We start from the raw sequence: 6000 nt of genomic DNA, 5'->3' as shown, positions 1-6000 counted from the left end.
GGCCTTCAGATTTGCCTCTAGCCACAATTCTGACCTCTTTATTTTTCACTGACTTCCGGGAGAGTCCAGACCCTCTTTGAATGTGTATTAATTTTTATCTAACTTAGCTGCCTATAATAAAGACTTGGTGATGAGGGAGAAAATGGTTCCAGAATGTGTGGTCATTCATATATTGGAGGATTGGGAATGTGGGTCAGCTCCAGTCTCCTCCACTGGGTGGCCCCATTTGAATGTCCATAAAAGAATCTTTAAGACACAGCCCAATCAGGCAATCCAGTACAGTGCCCCAGTCCCTCACACCAGCTGTTCCGATCCCTGTGATCCTAGTCACAAAATCCTCAGCCTCATCCCTCTTCTCACAGCCCCTGGCCCCTGCCCACAACCCTTCCTGTAATATATTCAAACTGGGTTACCCAACTCCAATCTGTACCCACCCAGTTAACTCTCTAACCCAGAGTCATCCACACACTGCAAGCAATGGGAACGGAGGAAAGAGTTCATTACCATCAATCAGATGGTTAGATTAAAGTTTTACAGAGAGGAGAAGATGTGAATTTATCCTTGATGAGTTCTCTAGAGAAAAAGCACAACAGGATTACTAAGAAAAGAAGAAATGGAAACAAATACCTAGGGATAGAAATGATGATTATGTGTACATCAGAGGGAGTAATCCAATCAGATGTTTACGTTAACCAATGGGAATTTCAGAAAGGAAGGTTGAATGAAAGGTTTTGAATATTTATTAAGGAGCAGAGTTAGTACTGTAGCCAACTTTGTAATTTAAAAACAAATGTTGAAAATCTTTGGTCCCCTGAGGAGGGACAGGCCCTGTTCACGGGTTCAGAAGTGGATTTCCAAAGATGTAATTTGTTGGCTTCATGCAGACACGAAGAAATGGGGACAAGTGAGCGACTACTGCTGTTTCTTTTAATTCATTAAGTTTATTGGTATATTTAGGTATACGGTATGATGACACCCATCATTGGGAATTTGTACCTATACATGATAGATCTTGGTTCTTATTTTTCCCCATCTCCCTGCTGATCCAGCAGGAGACAAGGGCCTGAATACAGAGCCTACAAAATAATGTTGGAAAAGAATGAGCTAGGAAAGGTGAAATGTTGAATCTTGTCAATGGAGGAGGACTTGTAGCCTAAAATATGCAAGCCTACTCTTCTAGATACATGCTAAGGGGTCAGATTCCCTGAAATCAGAACATACTTCCTTCCATCACCATTTCTCAACCCAATCCCGGAGCCTGTGATCATCCATTTAAATGCATGGCCTTTCCCTTCCTAAATGTCCACCTGAGGTCTATATTCCCTTGAATAGCATTTGAACTCACCTCTGGGGCATTTAGTCACCTGGGCACACAGACAGCCCCTTCACGAAAGAAAGCAAGCATCTTCACTCCAGCAAATTAACTCTGCGCAGAACTCACCTTCCCAGTCTTATAGAAAGATGATCCCTGGCAAGATAGACTAAGAGTGCCTTTTGGCATCATGAGTTGCTGGGGAGAGCTCTATTTGCCAAGAAGGGCACTACACTCTAAACACCGAACTGCCACTGTCTCACTGTCAGGTATTCTGAGTCTCTGTCAATAAAATGGACTGATAATGTGCTACATATAGGAACCCACAGGCACCTAAACATTCTTCTAGTACAGGGAAGACTTCCACTTGGAGCTATACAGGAAGAGTGAGATTCTGCTTCTACATTTCTGAGCCAGACCAGGGTCCCTGCTGCTCTGCTGCCGGCTGAAGCATTCCTTCAAAGCTCTAAGTGCCCTGATACATCAGTTGGGGCAGATGATTTATTGGCAGTTATTTATGGAACTCACTGACCTTCATTTCAGGTTCAGCAACCCTCCTTGTCCTCATCCCTCCACTTCTCGTCTTGCTTACCAATCAGAAATGAAATTTCAAGTTGCAGGGATGCTAAAAGGCAAAAGTAGAATGGAGTATAAACAAGTTAGACCTCACCATCTAGCTTATGGAGAACCAGGACTGCTAATTCCAGGCAGATTTGAGCAGAGTCTGAAAGGAGGAAAGGTAGAGAGAAAGAAAGGTCCAAATGTTCCAGAATAAACTTGCACTGCATTTTCAAGCCATATCTATTCATTTTAAGGAAGTCTTGAATCCACTTTTTTCCCCAGCCACGCATGAGATTCCTTTTTCCTCACATGACAAAACAGAGCATAAACCATTGGCAATGCTCAGGGCCTTCTGGAGGGAATGCCAAGAACAATGAATTCATTTCCTGTTGCTGCCAGGTGTCAGTTCAGGAAATCTAGGCTTTTCTTATCAAGCTCAAAAGTCTTCCAGCTTCTGTCCTTTGCCAAATTCCAGAGACACTTTCACATTTTTAAGTGTTTTTTACAGCAGCACCCTACTTTCAAACACCAATAACTATGTTAGTTTCTTACTGCTACAGTGAAAAAAATTACCATAAGCTTAACAGCTTAAAACAACACAAGTGTGTTGAATTACAGTTGGGGAGGCTGAAAGTCTAATAATGGGCCAGTAGGGCCTCACTCTCCCTGGAGGATTAGGGGAGAATCATTTTCTTGTCTTTTTCACCTTCTCAAAGCTATCTATATTCCTCATCCCAGGGTTCCATCCTGTATTTTCAAAACCTTTCTCTCAGTATCTTTCCCACCCCCTCCTCCCATTTCTGTAGTCATATCTTGTCTCTGACTCTGACTTTTCTGCCTTCATCCTAAAAGCACTTTTGTGATTATATTGAGACTATACGGATAACCCAGGACAACCTCCTCCATCTCAAGATCCTTAAATTGTCAAATCTACTTAAATTATCACATCTAAATTCCTTTCACCATGTCAGGTAACATATGCAAAGTTTCCAGGGACCGGATTAGGATGTGGGTATTATGGGGAGAAGGGTATCCTTCAGACTGCCACACCTAGGGACAAAAGCTTTACAACAGGTAGCTGGGTGCTGTGGCCTGGCCTTAGAACCAGGTCTGGTTTTCTGATGTTGTGAGATATTCTTGAGCAAGTCCCCTTTCATCCATGTCTGTTCAGGTTATGAACTCATTTCGTGCATCAAATTGTCTCTAAATAGCCTGTGCATCAAAGCCACCCAAGTTTCTTTCCAAATATCAGCAGATCCCCCAAAGAGTCTGACTCAGGGTGTCAGAAGGTGTGGGGAAAGCTACCGATCCCATTGGTCAATTTTATTAGAAGATCCTGGAACACACAGGAGTTGGGGTTCCATCTCCTCTGATCTCTCACTTAGGTTTCTGTAGATACAGCCAGTGCTGAGGCTCTGGCCTGGGGCTTCGTGGAGTCTTCTGTTCTGACCTAGACATCAAATTTGCAACCAGGAGTGAAAGAAAATGCAGATTCCAAAAATAAATTTAGAACTAGAAGTGTCAACCATTTCACCATCTCAAGAAGTGAGGTAGATTTTTTTTTTTAAGTTTTAAACAGATACATACAATTTGCACATATTTATGGGACACCCTGTGATTTTTTTTTTTTTTTTTTTTTTTTTTTTACACAGGCTCTCACTATGCAGTTCAGGCTGGTCTTGAACTCACTATGTAGCCCAGGCTGGCCTCAAACTCATGGTGATCTTCCTGCCTCAGCCTCTGGAGTCCTGGGATTACAGGTGTGTGCCACCACACCCAGCTCATGTAATATTTTGATACATACATATATTATGTAATGTTTAAATCAGAGTAAACATATCTATCACCTAAACAATTATTAATATTATTGTGAAGACATTCAAAGTCATTTCTTTTAGCTTTTTAAAAAACATCTACCCAGTACATTATCATTACCACTGTACAGTGGAGAGACTAGATAATGTCACTGTACTATGCAGTAAAACAAAAGAATTAATTTCTCCTATATTAGTACCTATTAGTTAATCATTCCCCATCCTTTTCATTCGCCTACTTTCCCCAGCCTCTGTTTTCTATCATTCTATTCTTAACATCTATGAGATCAGCTATTTTACATTCCACATATGAGTGAGATCATGAAGAACTTGTCTTTCTGTACCTGGCTTACTTCACTTAACATAATGATCTTCACGTCAAGCTGTGTTGTTGAAAATAGAAGGATTTAATCCTTTTTTGTTGCTGGATAGTATTCCCTTACGTGTATGTGCCACATTTTTTCATCCACTTGTCATTTCGTTGATACTTCGGGTGCTTCAATTCCGTGGCTATAGTGACTAACACTGCAATGAACACAGAAATACCAACATCTCTTCAACTGACTTATTTTACTTCCTTTGATTGTAAACCCAGTAGTGGGAAAGCTGGCTCATAGGGTAAGTTCTATTTTAAATTTTTTAAAGAACCTCCATGTTTTTCACAATAGCTGTACTAATTTACATTCCCACTAACAGTGTGCAGTGGTTCCCTTTTCTCCAACTTATGGCTGGCATTGTTATCTTTTTATCATGGCCCTTCTAACTGGAATGAGGTAATATCTCCTTGTGGTTTTCATTTACATTTCTCTGATGATTAGTGATGTTGAACACTTTTTAGTGTATCTGTAGGCCATTTGCATGTCTTCTTTTATAAATTGTCTATTTAGATTTATTGTCCATTCTTTAATTGAATTATTTGTTTCATTTGCTATTGAATTGACTTCCTTATATGTTCTTTATATTAGCCCTTTGTCAGATGTATAGTTAGCAAATATTTTCTCTCATTCTGTAGGTTGTCTTTTCATTCTTTTATTTCTTTTGCTGTGCAGAAGATTTTTAGTTTGATGAAATTTCATTTGTCATTTGTCATATTCATTTGTCCTGTTCCCTGTGCTTTTGGGTTCTTATTCATAAAATCCTTGCCCATTCCAATGTCCTGAAGCATTTCTATGTTTTCTTATAGTAGTTTTATAGTTTCTAATCTCATATTTAGGCCTTTAATCTATTTGAATATGGTGAGAGAGAAGAGTCTTGTTTCATGCTTCTGCATGTGGAGATTTCATTTTCTCAGCACTATTTATTGTAGACTGTATTTCTTTAATATACACACATCTCAGCACTCTTGTTGAAATCAGTTGGTTGTAGATGGTTGGAAGATAGACTTTTTAAGAGGCTTTGAATACCAAAGTATCCATCAAGCCTTTCAGTTGAATAGATAAGGCTGAAGAAAGCAAGTGGGTTAAGGATGCTACATTCTCATTCAAGCCTGAGAACCTCAGTCTGAAAGAGAATCAATGGGTTGGGTGTGGAAGAAGCAAAGAAATCAGTCAAGGATACATGTAGGGAGAGATTTCACACATCTTAACCGATAGATCAGAAATATACTAGTAGAAGGTTTTGACTGTTCAAGCTGTTAAGCAACTTTCAAATCTTCCATAGGTCAAAGACAAACTAAAAAAGGCCATGTCCACCACCAAGTTCCACTGCTAGTGTGGCCAGGGGAAAGAAATGGACAAGCAAGGGCCTCACAGAAAGTGGATCTAGGGTCCTCGATAAGGAATCTCCTCCTGAGATCAGGATCAAAGCCTCTGTTCTGGTGAAAGCCCTCTCAGTGTCTATGCAGCTGTGCAGAGCTGCTGTGGATTGTTCACTGCTGCATTTCCCCAGTGCCATTTGCCTTTTCCAAAGGGGGTGTCCACTGCAACTGGCCTGCTCCTGTTCCACCCGATATATAGGTGTCTTGGGAACAGATAAATTGTTCATTTGCTAGAAGTACCATTGATCTTTTAGTGAAGACTATGGTATTCAATTCTATGAGATTTCATTTTCTCTTTTTTTAGCTTTTAAATTTTTATGAAATGTTGCTAAAATCACATAGCATAAAATTTGCCATATTTGCCATTTTAGGCCTTAGTTTAGTAGTGTTAATGTTGATATTTTTTTAATTTTCTTTTTTTTAAATTTCATTTTAGTTTATTAGCACTTGTGTGTAGTGCATAATGTTTCCCTTCCTTGTGGGGAGTTGGTATGTGTATGTAGCATATTTCAATTCCTTTTTCACCCTTTTTCCCTTCCCTCTCTTTACTTTTCACC

The sequence above is a fragment of the Heterocephalus glaber genome, unplaced genomic scaffold, assembly GCF_053883595.1.
Source record: "Heterocephalus glaber isolate CG9 unplaced genomic scaffold, H.glaber_assembly_v1.0 deba00001564, whole genome shotgun sequence".
NCBI lineage: Eukaryota > Metazoa > Chordata > Mammalia > Rodentia > Bathyergidae > Heterocephalus > Heterocephalus glaber.
This window is presented reverse-complemented; position numbering follows the sequence as displayed.